The 12,717-nt window shown below is 35.6% G+C and overlaps 1 protein-coding gene across 1 annotated transcript in view; it reads right to left on the reverse strand.

Moving 5' to 3' along the window:
* Positions 1–12,717, reverse strand: part of PAPPA2 (pappalysin 2) — a 292,528-nt gene that overhangs the window by 116,995 nt on the left and 162,816 nt on the right. The window lies entirely within an intron of this gene.

Consider the following 12,717-nt stretch of genomic DNA (forward strand, 5'->3'; position numbering starts at 1 on the left):
ATTAATTTGAATGTGGCTTTTATTAAGAAGACAAACTATAGTCAGATATCAAAAAAAGGCAAGATCTTTTAGAAAAGCAATTGATTCTCAGAGAGGACTGAGGAATGGCCTAAAGATAAAATGATAGTCAGTAAAATTAGCTCAGTGAATCTCTAGCACAATACTTTGATACAGAGAGAGCATGGATTAGATAGATAATAGGCAGATAGGTAGACAGAAACTGACCGACAGACAGAATTGGAAAACCAGTCCCATGCACCCAGTTACTTTCCATCCAGAGTCTGCACATTAACTGCCGGATCTGACTTCTGGCCACTGCTAAAGGGTAAGACTGAAAGAATGCTTCCCTGGTGTAGTCTGCCTGCTGGGTACAAACACACTTAATTGACTCCTAAACCAAGCATCTTGATGTTCAGGTCATCCTTTGCGGTGGTCCCTGGACAGCAAACCCTGAAACTATACCACAAACTTGAAAAGAATCTTCTCTGAGGTTTCAAAATGTTTTTGGTTAGTTACTGAGATGTTATGTTTTTTCTGTGTGCCTTTCCATTTTCATTCATCTATGGCACTTCCTGATTTCAGAGAGAAAGGGAAGGCCCTTGAACAGGAGAAAGTGGGCACATACTACTTTCGGTTTGTAACTACTTGACAGTTCCCCAACCATGCTTTGCTGAAGCCTCCATTAAGCTCATTGGGTTTTTGTTCCTATTTGAGACATTATTATTTTTTCTTTTACTATAATATCCCTAGGATACAAAGGTTATATTATAGAAGTAGAAGGTAGGATTCTGAGAGCTTAAGTGACTTTCTCCAATGTGAATGTTAGACAGTTGGGAATTTGGGTTTTCTGTATTATTTTGACTGCCCAAGTGTTCCTAATTTTGGTGAGCAGAAAATCACAAAGTTCTTAGAAAATTTGTTGGCATGTGTGCCCTCTCTCTCCACAAAAAGTGAAGTCACATAAATACTTAGGTATAAAAACATGATACTATTTCAGGGAGCTAAGAGAGCCCTTTAAAAGCCATTCACAGTTCAAGTAGGATCAATAGAAATTAGATTAAGAATGCTTACACTGTTCATTGAACCATACGCCTTTTTTTTTGTACACGAAAAATTATCAAATACTCGCAATTTTATATGGTTTGCTCTAATAATATTACTGTCTATGTAGACTTCAGAAATTTGAGAATGGAGAGACTAACTCTGAAACCTTCAAGGTATCTAACCTGAAGTCCAAAGCTAACAGATGAAGGGAAGGTGAGAGGCAACTAGCGTCTTGCCTCTGAGCTTGAGATCTCTTGGTGGCCTCTCTACTTGAGGGTGTGGGTCAAAATGTGGGAGGAGTTTTCAACAGAGTTTGACTTCCTTCTGGTGCCCAAACCCCTGTCTCTCTGGATATTGGTCAAAGTCCAGTTGATTTCTAGCGTTATCCCATCATCATACAAGTAAGTTTATAAATATCATGAGCTTATGTAGTTCTTTTTTCAGAAGAGTGAGGTCAACTCGTAAATTTTATGAAATGAAGAAGAAATCGCCATTATGACTGTGATTATCCAGGAGGAGGCGTATGACGGGGTATGATTTGGCAGGTCAGTGGAAGGGCTCAGACCAAAATCAACTTATTGCTTAGTTCCTTCTAATAGCATCTCCTCAGCTGTGATTTTAGATACCAGGACTAAGTCTGCAGAAACTTTGTGATAGAAGAACTTGTGAGGCTCAGAAGGGGATCATAAAGGTAAAACTCAAATCTGTAGTGAATACTGCAGTGTGCCACCAAAATCCCCTTCTTCATGACTGAGCATTCAGCTCACATCAAGTCTCCGCCTTCAGAGAAAGAAAGCCTCCACAAGGTCATGTCACTTCCCTGGAGTAGGGGGAGAGGAGAACTCCATGTCTAATGACCTTCTGATAGGATTGTGTGGTATACTAAGTGGGACAACTCTGAAGGGCCATCTTAGTTCTCTGTAGGATGCTGAAACCTTTGTGTAAATGTTTCACAGTCCTACTCCTCTCTCTGCCAACTCCTGGATCTTTCATTCTCCGCTAGGTATTGGTCCCAAAGAAAGTTCTTGCTAAACTTTCCACGTGCAAATCTTTATCTCATAGTCTGAATCCTGGGGAAACTCCACTTAAGACAAAATCTGAGAATGTGAAACATATTAAGAAATATAGATAATGAAGGGTCTCTTGGGAATTAGACTGCGTAAGTGAGGGGATGAGGGATTCACTGTGGAGCCAAGAAATCTTTCCTTCTGATTAAAAGAAAATTGCTATTCCAAGTATTTATGAAACTTAGAGTCTGCTAAGTTGTCACATCTAGGGCTGCAAAAGTTTCCTTGTAAAATCAATCAAGTTACGTTAGTAACAATCAGATAGGAAAATGGAAAATGAGTCCTTTATCTCTGGGGCTAAACTGCTTAGCCAAGGGGAGATGAAATTCTTTCAGTGCACTAGGCTAATTTTTGATGGAAGTGAAAATCATATATGCATAGTCATATCTGTTTTTTTTAGGATTCCCAGGGACTGTAGGAATTCACCTAAGTTAATTTTCCAAAGAGAAAATTTTATTTTGGAAAGCAAGAACTTTTCAGAAGTTAAAACATGTGCATAGAAATAGTCCCAATATATATTAGAAAATTTTCTTCCCTCTTAAAAACAGGATCCTTTACTTAAGTGAATTTTCATAATTGGAGGCATCATTTTGAACATCAGTTATTTTACTGATGAGATAATAACCCTGTAGAGCTCCTTAAACCTTAATGTTCATACAAATCACCAGAGAATCATGTTAAAATAAAGATTCTGATTTAATACAGCTGAGATTTGTATTTCTACCTAGCTCATAGATGACACTGATGCTTTTGGAAGCCAATCAGGTTTTAAGCAGCAAAACTCAAAAAGAATCAATAGATATGATTATCTTTGTCCTTATCATTTAATAGCCTAAGACTACAATTACTTTATTGATCATACTTATTTATTATATTATCCTTTTTAAAATTCACCACCAAGCTTGAAATGCAACACAGAGCTGAAAGGAATCACCTAGCTCAAACACCTCATTTTAATTCAAAGAAAAATGATGCCAAAGAAGGATATATGATTATATAAGGTCATTACTGATAAATGGTAAAAACAGAGCTTACAATATTCCTCTGAGCATACATTTTTGTCAGTTTCTAAATCCCTCACTCAGAGAAGGCAATGGCACCCCACTCCAGTACTCTTGCCTGGAAAATCCCATGGACAGAGGAGCATGGTAGGCTACAGTCCATGAGGTCGCTAAGAGTCAGACATGACTGAGCGACTTCACTTCCACTTTTCCCTTTCATGGACTGGAGAAGGTAATGTCAACCCACTCCAGTATTCTTGCCTGGAGAATCCCAGGGACGGGGGAGACTGGTGGGCTGCCATCTATGTGGTCGCACAGAGTCGGACACAACTGAAGCGACTTAGCAGTGGCAGCAGCAGCAGCAAATCCCTCACTAATTTGTTGCACCTTTCCCATAAAAGATTGAAATTCAGATAACTTTTTAGAAATCTATATTAAGTTAATAGATTCTGACAAAAGACCTTGCCAACTTTTCTACAAATAAAGTCAAAGAAGTTGTGGCTAGACTAGGTAACTTCTACACATGAACTTTTTCTTTTTTTTGCTAAATTGTGATATCTGGACAGTTTTCTGGATGGTTATAGTTTTCTGGTGATGAATCTTTGAATAGAGGCTTACCTTCCAATTTATGAAATAAAAAAAAAGAATTGTCAGATCTAGCAAAATAAAAACAACACATCATATAAATTGAAATGTCAGAGAAAAAAAAATTTAGTATAAGTATGCCTTGAATATAGCCTCGGACTGTGATAGATACAGAAAACCTGTAATAGATGCAAAAAAGATAATGAAAAAGGAAACTAAGCGTATCATTCTTAAAAGTCATCAAGCCACAAAGGAAGCAAGAGAACTAATAAAAAGAGAAACTACCAAACAACAAGAAAACAATTAACAAAATGTCAGAAAGTACATACTTATCAATTACTTTAAAAGTAAATAAGTTCAATTCTAAAGCAGTTATAAGAGAGAAGTTCATAGAAATAAATGGCTGCCTCAAGATGTAAGAAAAATTTCAGATAAACAACCTAACTTTACACTTAAAAGAACTAGAAAAAGAAGAAAGAACAAAGCCCAGAGACAGTAGAAGGAAGGGATTAAAGTCAGTACAGAAATAAATAATATAGAGAATAGAAAGACAACAGAAAAAAATCAATAAAACTAAGACCTGATTTTTTTAAAAGATCAGCAAAACTGATAAACCTTTAGTCAGACTTACCAAAAAGAAAAAGAGAGAGGGTTCAAATAAAATCAGAAATAAAACAGGAAATGTTACAACAGGTACTACAGAAATATAAAGGATCAGAAGAGATTACTACAACCCAGAAGAAATGGATAAATTACTAGAAACATACAACTTTCCAAAGACAAGTAATGAAGAAATAGAAAATCTGAACAGATGAATAACTAGTATGGAGACTGAATCATTAATTTAAAAACTCTCTACAAAAATGTCCAGGATGAGACATCTATACTGGTGAATTCTACCAAACTTTCCAAGAATTAAAGCCAAGTCTTCTTGAACTCTTCAGAACACAGAAGAGGAGGGAATACTTTCAAACTCATGAGGCCGGCATTAGCCTGGTACCAAAACCAGACTAGGATACCACAAGAAAAGAAAATTACAGGTTAATATCCCTGAAGAATATAAATGGAAAAATCCTTAACAAAATATTAGCAAACCAAATTCAACATTACATTAAGAGGATTATACACCATGACAGAGTGGAATTTATTCCAGAGATGAAAGGATAGTTCAGCATTTGCAAATCAACCAACATGATACACCACATTAAGAAAATGAAGAATAAAAACAATATGATCATCTTAACAGATGCATAAAAAACATTTGACAAAATTCAACATATATTTATGATAAAACACTCAACAAAGTGGGTATCCAGGGAATAAACCTCAACATAATAAAGGCCATATATGACAAATCCACAGCTAACATCATATCAGTGGTGAAAAGTTGAAAACTTTTCCTCCAAGATCAGGAAAAAGACAAGGATGCCCAATTTTGCCACTTCTATTCAACCATAGTATTGGTTATTCTAGCCAGAACATTAGGCAAGAAAAATAAATAATAGGCATCTTAATTGGAAAGGGAGAAGTAAAACTGTCACTATTTTCAGATGATATGATTTTATATATAGAACGTAAAGACACCACCAAAAATCTACTAGAACTAATGTGAATTCAGTGAAGTTGCAGGATACAAAATCAATACATAGAATTGGTTGCATTCCTAAACACTAATAAACTATCAGAAAGAGAAATTAAGAAAATTGTTCCATTTCCAATTGCATAAAAAGAATAAAATACCTAGAAATAAATTTAATCAAGGTGGTGAAAGACCTGTACTCTGAAAAATGTTAGAATGACTACTATCAAAAAGGTAAGAAGCAGCTAGCATTGACAAAGACGTGGAGAAAGGGTAATTAGGTGCACTGTTGATGGGAATGTGTATTGGTGCAGACACTAAGGAGAGTAGTATGGAGTTTCCTTAAAACATTTTGAAAAATAGAACCACCATGTGATCCAGCAATTCCACTTCTGGGTATTTAGCCAAAGAAAATGGAAGGACTAACTCAGAAATATATATGCCCCCTCATGTTCACTATACTGTTACTTACAATAGCCAATATATGGAAACAATCTAAATGTCTAACAATGGATGAATATATAAAGAAAATGTGGTGTGTGTACATATACTCAGTTATAAAAAAGGAGATCTCACCATTTGTGACAACATGGATGGAACTTGAGGGCTTTATGCTAAGTAAAATAACAGATAAAGACAAATACCCTATGATCTCACTTAGATATGGGATTTTTTAAAAAAGCAAGCTCATAGATACAGAGAACAGACTAGTGTTGGCCAGAGGTGGGGATTAGGGACTGGACAAAATAGATGAAGAGAGTCAAAATGTACAAACTTTCAGTTATAAAACACAGTCAAGGGGATGTACTGTGCAGCATGGCAACTACGGTTAATAATGTACTGCATATTTGAAAGTTTCTAAAAGAGTCAATCTTAAAAGCTCTCATCACAAGAAAAAGAACTGTAACTAAGTATGGTGATGGATGTTAACTAGACTCACTCTGGTGATCATTTCCCAATATATACAAATATTGAATCATTATGTTTTACACCTCAAACTAAAATAATCTTGTATGTCTGTTATGCTTCAATTAAACAATAAATAAATAATTTGAAAATAAAGAATAAAATAAAGAAGAGCAAAGAAACAAATTTTTAAAATAAGAAAAGGGGAAAGGAAAAAGGATTTTGTAGCTATTTCTGTATATAAAAAAAAAGAAAAATGGTGAGAGTGGTAAACACTTTTTGACCAGCTAGGAGAATCTCTAATACATCTCTAGTACAGACTGGTCCTTAATTTCTGAATGAATAAAGGCTCACCATTCAAGTACTTCCTAATAAACCGTAGGGCCAAGTGGAAGAGGAGTAAATATCTAATACTGACATAACCGGCACAATGAAAGTTGTTATGCTCTGAAAAATCAGGGCTACAAACAAAATTCTACTAAAATTTCACTACTTCAAAAAGAAATTATGAGGTATAAAAAATACTTAGGACTGATTGACAATAAAAGAACTATATATCAGTATTTATGGACTACAGTTAAAATAACATCTAGAGGGAAAATTTATGAAACAGTGAAAACAAATTATCCAAGTGTTCAACAAAAGAAGCTAAAAAAGAACATCAGTGTAAATCCAGAGAAACAGGAATGGAGGAAATAATAAAGAGAAGAACAGAAATCAGTGAATTGGAGAACAGCAACTAGAATAAAAACAGAAATGAATAAAACTAAAATTTGTTCTTTGAAGAAGTACCAGGCATGTGTAATTAAGAAAACAAGAGAAAAGGGAAGTTCAAAAAATTCCAATATAAAGGGAGTGATAACTATACCTAAAACAGAGATGAGCCATAATATAAATATATTATGAACAACAATCCATATTAAAAATTGAATATGTAGAAGAACTTCTACATATTCAAATAAAATTCTGGAACTATCTAGTAATCCAAAGTTGGAAAAGAAAAACTGAATATATTAATAACAATCAAAAACATTTAGATAGAAATTATAAATGTTTCCTCAAAAAAGCCCCAGGCTCAATTGGTTTTACAGGTGGGTTCTGACAAATTTTGAAGGAACAGATAATTCTTATTTTATGCAAGCGGTTTCAAAAAATAGAAAAGAGGAAAAACTTCCCAAACAATTTTATGAGAGTTGTATATTCTGAATATTCAAAAAAGAAATATATAAACTAATTTCATGTATAAATGTAAAAGTAAGAATCCAAGGTTAAAAATCAATAAAATTCAAGAGTATGCTTAAATACTATATATGATAAACAAGCAGATTCACTCCACAAAGGCAAACATGATTTGATATATTAAAAAAGAAATCCATCAATGTGATTCAACATAATGATGGGTCAAAGAAGAGAAATTACAAGATCATATCAGACAGTGAAAATCAAGTGTTTGATTAAATTCAGCTCATATGTACCAGTATGCTTTTCAAGAAGTGGAAGAAACTATCCAAAGCTTATTCTAAAATTGGAAAATAAGTGAATAATGTGAAATAAGTGAATAATATGAAATAAGTGAATAATGAATAGTTATTTCAATTTTGAAAAAGATTTACAAAAAAGTAGAAAGGGGGGAGGATATGCTCCACCAGAAATGTTTTACATAGTAAAAAGTGATAGTGATAGAAACAGTGTATTATATTGTGGTGTAAGGAGTAGAAAAAGAGATCAATGGAATAGAACAGAGTGTTTAAAAACTGGTTCTTGAATATTCCAGAAACTAGTATATAGTTAATGTAGTGCCACAAATTATCAGGGTAAGGATTAAAGTTTTAATGGATAGAGTTAGAAAAACTGGCTTATTGTATTTAGAAAATAAAGTGGGACTCTATCATATTTCACGCAAAGATGGGCTCAATAAAGGACAGAAATGGTAGAGACCTAACAGAAGCAGAAGATATTAAGAAGAGGTGGCAAGAATACACAGAAAAACTGTTCAAAGAAGATCTTCACAACCCAGATAATCATGATAGTGTGATCACTCACCCAGAGCCAGACATCCTCGAATGTGAAGTCAAGTGGGCCTTAGGAAGCATAACTATGAACAAAGCTAGTGGAAGTGATGGAATTCCAGTTGAGCTATTTCAAATCCTGAAAGATGATGCCGTGAAAGCGCTGCACTCAATATGTCTGCAAATTTGGAAAACTCAGCAGTGGCCACAGGACTGAAAAGGTCAGTTTTCATCCTAATCCCAAAGAAAAGCAATGCCAAAGAATGCTCAAACTACTGCACAATTGCACTCATTTCACATGCTAGTAAAGTAATGCTCAAAATTCTCCAAGCCAGGCTTCAGCAATATGTGAACCATGAACTTCCAGATGTTCAAGCTGATTTTAGAAAAGGTAGAGGAACCAGAGATCAAATTGCTGATATCCGCTGGATCATCGAAAAAGCAAGAGAGTTCCAGAAAAATATCTATTTCTGCTTTTTTGACTATGCCAAAGCCTTTGACTGTGTGGATCACAATAAACTGGGGGAAATTCTGAAAGAGACGGGAATACCAGACCACATGACCTGCCTCTTGAGAAACCTGTATGCAGGTCAGGAAGCAACAGTTAGAACTGGGAATGGAACAATAGAATAGTTGCAAATAGGAAAAGGAGTACGTCAAGGCTGTATATTGTCACCTTGCTTATTTAACTTATATGCAGAGTACATCATGAGAAACACTGGGCTGGAAGAAACACAAGCTGGAATCAAGATTGCCAGGAGAAATATCAATAACCTCAGATATGCAGATGACACCACCCTTATGGCAGAAAGTGAAGAAGAACTAAAGAGCCTCCTGATGAAAGCGAAAGAGGAGAGTGAAAAAGTTGGCTTAAAGCTCAACATTCAGAAAACTAAGATCATGGCATCTGGTCCCATCACTTCATGGGAAATAGATGGGGAAACAGTGGCTGACTTTATTTTTTTGGGCTCCAAAATCACTGCAGATGGTGATTGCAGCAATGAAATTAAAAGACGTTTACTCCTTGGAAGGAAAGTGATGACCAACCTAGACAGCATATTGAAAAGCACTGTCTGGCCAAGGCTATGGTTTTTCCAGTGATCATGTATGGATGTGAGAATTGGACTATAAAGAAAGCTGAGCACCAAAGAATTGATGCTTTTGAACTGTGGTATTGGAGAAGACTCTTGAGAGTCCCTTGGACTGCAAGGAGATCCAACCAGTCCATCCTAAAAGAGATGAGTCCTGGGTGTTCATTGGAAGGACTGATGTTGAAGCTGAAACTCCAATACTTTGGCCACATGATGCAAAGAGCTGACTCATTGGAAAAGACCCTGATGCTGGGAAGGATTGAGGGCAGGAGAAGGAGATGACAGATGGTTGGATGGCATCACCGACTCGATGGACATGGGTTTGGGTGGACTCTGGTATTTGGTGATGGACAGGGAGGCCTGGCGTGCTGCAGTTCATGGGGTTGCAAAGAGTCGGACACGACTGAGAGACTGAACTGATCGTATTCTACATATGAAAATGAATTTTAAATATGTTAAAAACTAAATTTTAAGAGGCAAAACTATAAAAAAATAGATAAGAGAAATAATTTTTAGGTTGTTTTTCTCTTTAGATGTTAATTCAGTTTATGAGAAAATGATTTAAATTTTAAATCTTTTTTCATGTTTTATATTTCATTTATTTTATATCTCATAAAGTATAAAAGTAAAAGTTTAATTGTACTATTGCAATTTCTATAGAAAATAAAATAACAGTGATGATACAGGAATTTTTTTTTTCTACTTGACTGATTTTTGCTCTTTGTTATTTCCTTTTTATTTTTACTTTGGTTTTTATTTGCTCTTTTTCCAGTTACTTCAGGTGAATATTGATTATTGATTATATAATGCTTGAAAAAAGTAGAAGTCTTAGTCACTCAGTTGTGTCTGACTCTTTGTGACTCCATGAACCTTACCCTGCCAGGCTCCTCTGTCCATGGAATTCTCCAGGCAAAAATAGTAGATTGGGTAGCCATTCTCTTCTCCAGGGAATCTTCCCAACGCAGGGATCGAACCTGAGTCTTCTGCATTCCAGGCAGATTTTTTACCATCTGAACCACCAGGGAAGCCCTTTATAATGCTTTCCCCCCACCCTAACTACCTCCCCAGCTCCCCACTCCCACCAAACACAGACATTTAAAGGTATAAATTTCCCTGTAACATTGCTTTAATTGCATCCCATAAAATTTGACAGGGTATTTTATTTTCATTCAGCTCTAACTATTTTCTAATTTCCCTATAAAGTCTTCTTTGAACTATGGATTATTTGCAAGTATGTAGGAACTGTGACAGAAATGTTTATTGAGGAAGCACATAGGAGGAAGAGATTAATTACACATACTAAGTAGGGTTTGGGAGAGAAATTCAGAAAAGTCTAGGCCTTATAATAGAAGTAATCCTTGAGCTAAATCTTAGAAGATTAGTATGTGTTTTTTTGAAAGTCAAAGTGGAGAAAGCACTTACCAAGAAGGAAAAACATAAACTCCTTACCTGAACAGCTATGGAAGTATAAAAACTTTGGTGTTTTCCAGCACTGAAAGCAATCTTTCATGACTAAAATTTCTAAATCCTAGAATATGTATATGTGTAGGTGGGGGGGGTGGGTATAGAGGGGTGTGGAAGATTAGATGAATGAAGAAATTCCATTTGAGATAAAGCTATCTCTGTCTCCCTATGTCCAATCAATCACCAGGTCCTTTTGAGTCTATTTTACACTTAACTGTATTTGTAGCATAGCATTTTGTCTTCTACAGTAGTTGTGTAAATATGACCGCTGAAGAGTATGTACCTTAAGGGTGAAGATTCGTTCATCATCAAATCCCTCTACAATACAATATTTTGTTCATTTTAGGCAGTGGACTGGAAACTAGAAATACAGCAGAGGTCAGACTCTATAGCCCATGGGCCAAACTGACCAACTGCCTGTTTGTTATGGTCTGTGAGCTAAGAATGACTTTTACATTTTGAAATAATTGAAAATAAATTTGAAGAAAAATAATGTGAAAATGTGAAAATTATATGAAATTGAAATTTTTGTGTTCATAAGTATAATTTTATTATAGCACAACCATGCTCATTCACTTCTGTATTGTCTATGCTACTTTTACTCTATAACAGCAATGTTAAGTAACTGTGTGTTAAGTCACTTCATCATGTCTGACTCTGTGCAACCCTATTGGCTGTATCCTGCCAGGCTCTTCTGTCCATGGGCTTCTCCAGGCAAGAATACTGGAGTTGACTGCCATGCCCTCCTCCGGGGGGTCTTCCTAACCCAGGAATCAAACCTGCATCTCTTACATCTTCTGCATTGGCAGGTGGGTTCTTTACCACTAGTGCCACCTGGGAAGCTATAACTGTGACAGAGACCAAATGGCCCACAAACCCTAAAATATTTGTTATCTGGCTCTTCAAAGAGAATGTTTCCCAACTCCTGGTATACAGGAGAAAACATGGACTTTGGAATAAGCTGGATTTGAATTTGAATTCTATCTGTACCTCTGCTGTGTTATCTAAAATGCTTGGCATCTCTGAGTTTTCAGAAAATCATTTTTAGAATCAGAAACTCAAATCTCTGATAAAAATTTGTATCAGAATTGATAATAAGATATCTGGAACAGATTAAATCACAATAAATGTGTCACTTTTTATGCTCTTAATGCTTAGTTTTACGGGTTCTCATCTTTGAAATCCAATCAATTAAATATACACTGCATTTCTGTTGAAGATTCATATGCAGAGTTTGGCTAGTTGAACTCAAAGAAAAGGAGGAAATTATGGTAACAGGCTTTAGGTTTTACGTAGCGAGGGTTTCCAGGCAGTGGTCCGTAATTTATAACCAATGTGGAGGACCCTAGTATTTAAGATACTATGACCAACCACCTGGTGGCTTCTGTTAGGATTGCTAACCAGTCTAGCCTGGGTGAGGCCATCCTTAACTTTTAATTTTAGAACAGCAATGAAAATAAACATGAACATGTGATTTTTGCATATGGTGATGGGCTCCATGTGAAGCTAAACAAGTGATTCACTGAATATTTGCTTTTCAGATTGCTTCATTGGTTGTCTATATTACTTAGTGTCAAAGGACTTTCTGAGAAGGATCATGCCTTCTGTTTCTTTCTCTATTCCCTAATGGCACCTAGGGTTTACAATATGCACTTAATAAATCCTGTGAACTAGACCCACAGATATCGTCTTTGAAGAATTTAGAAGAAATCCAACAAAAGAAAAGAGGGAACCTTTTCTTCCAAGTCCACATATGTTTTACCTTGTTTTCTTGCTCATGTCATATTTCCCTGTTTATTCCCAGTGATTATTTCTGGGTTTGGCATATCACTGGTGCATCATGAATGTTGATTGAATTATGCAACATAGTGTAAAGAAATAAACATGGGATTAGATCAAGAGGCATGAGTCTGAACTTCAGATTTACCCTTTTATTCTTGGGTGATATAGGAAAAAGCACTCTGAGTATTT

Source organism: Giraffa tippelskirchi, chromosome 5, assembly GCF_054371585.1.
Source record: "Giraffa tippelskirchi isolate mGirTip1 chromosome 5, T2T-mGirTip1v1.2.pri, whole genome shotgun sequence".
Taxonomy (NCBI): domain Eukaryota; kingdom Metazoa; phylum Chordata; class Mammalia; order Artiodactyla; family Giraffidae; genus Giraffa; species Giraffa tippelskirchi.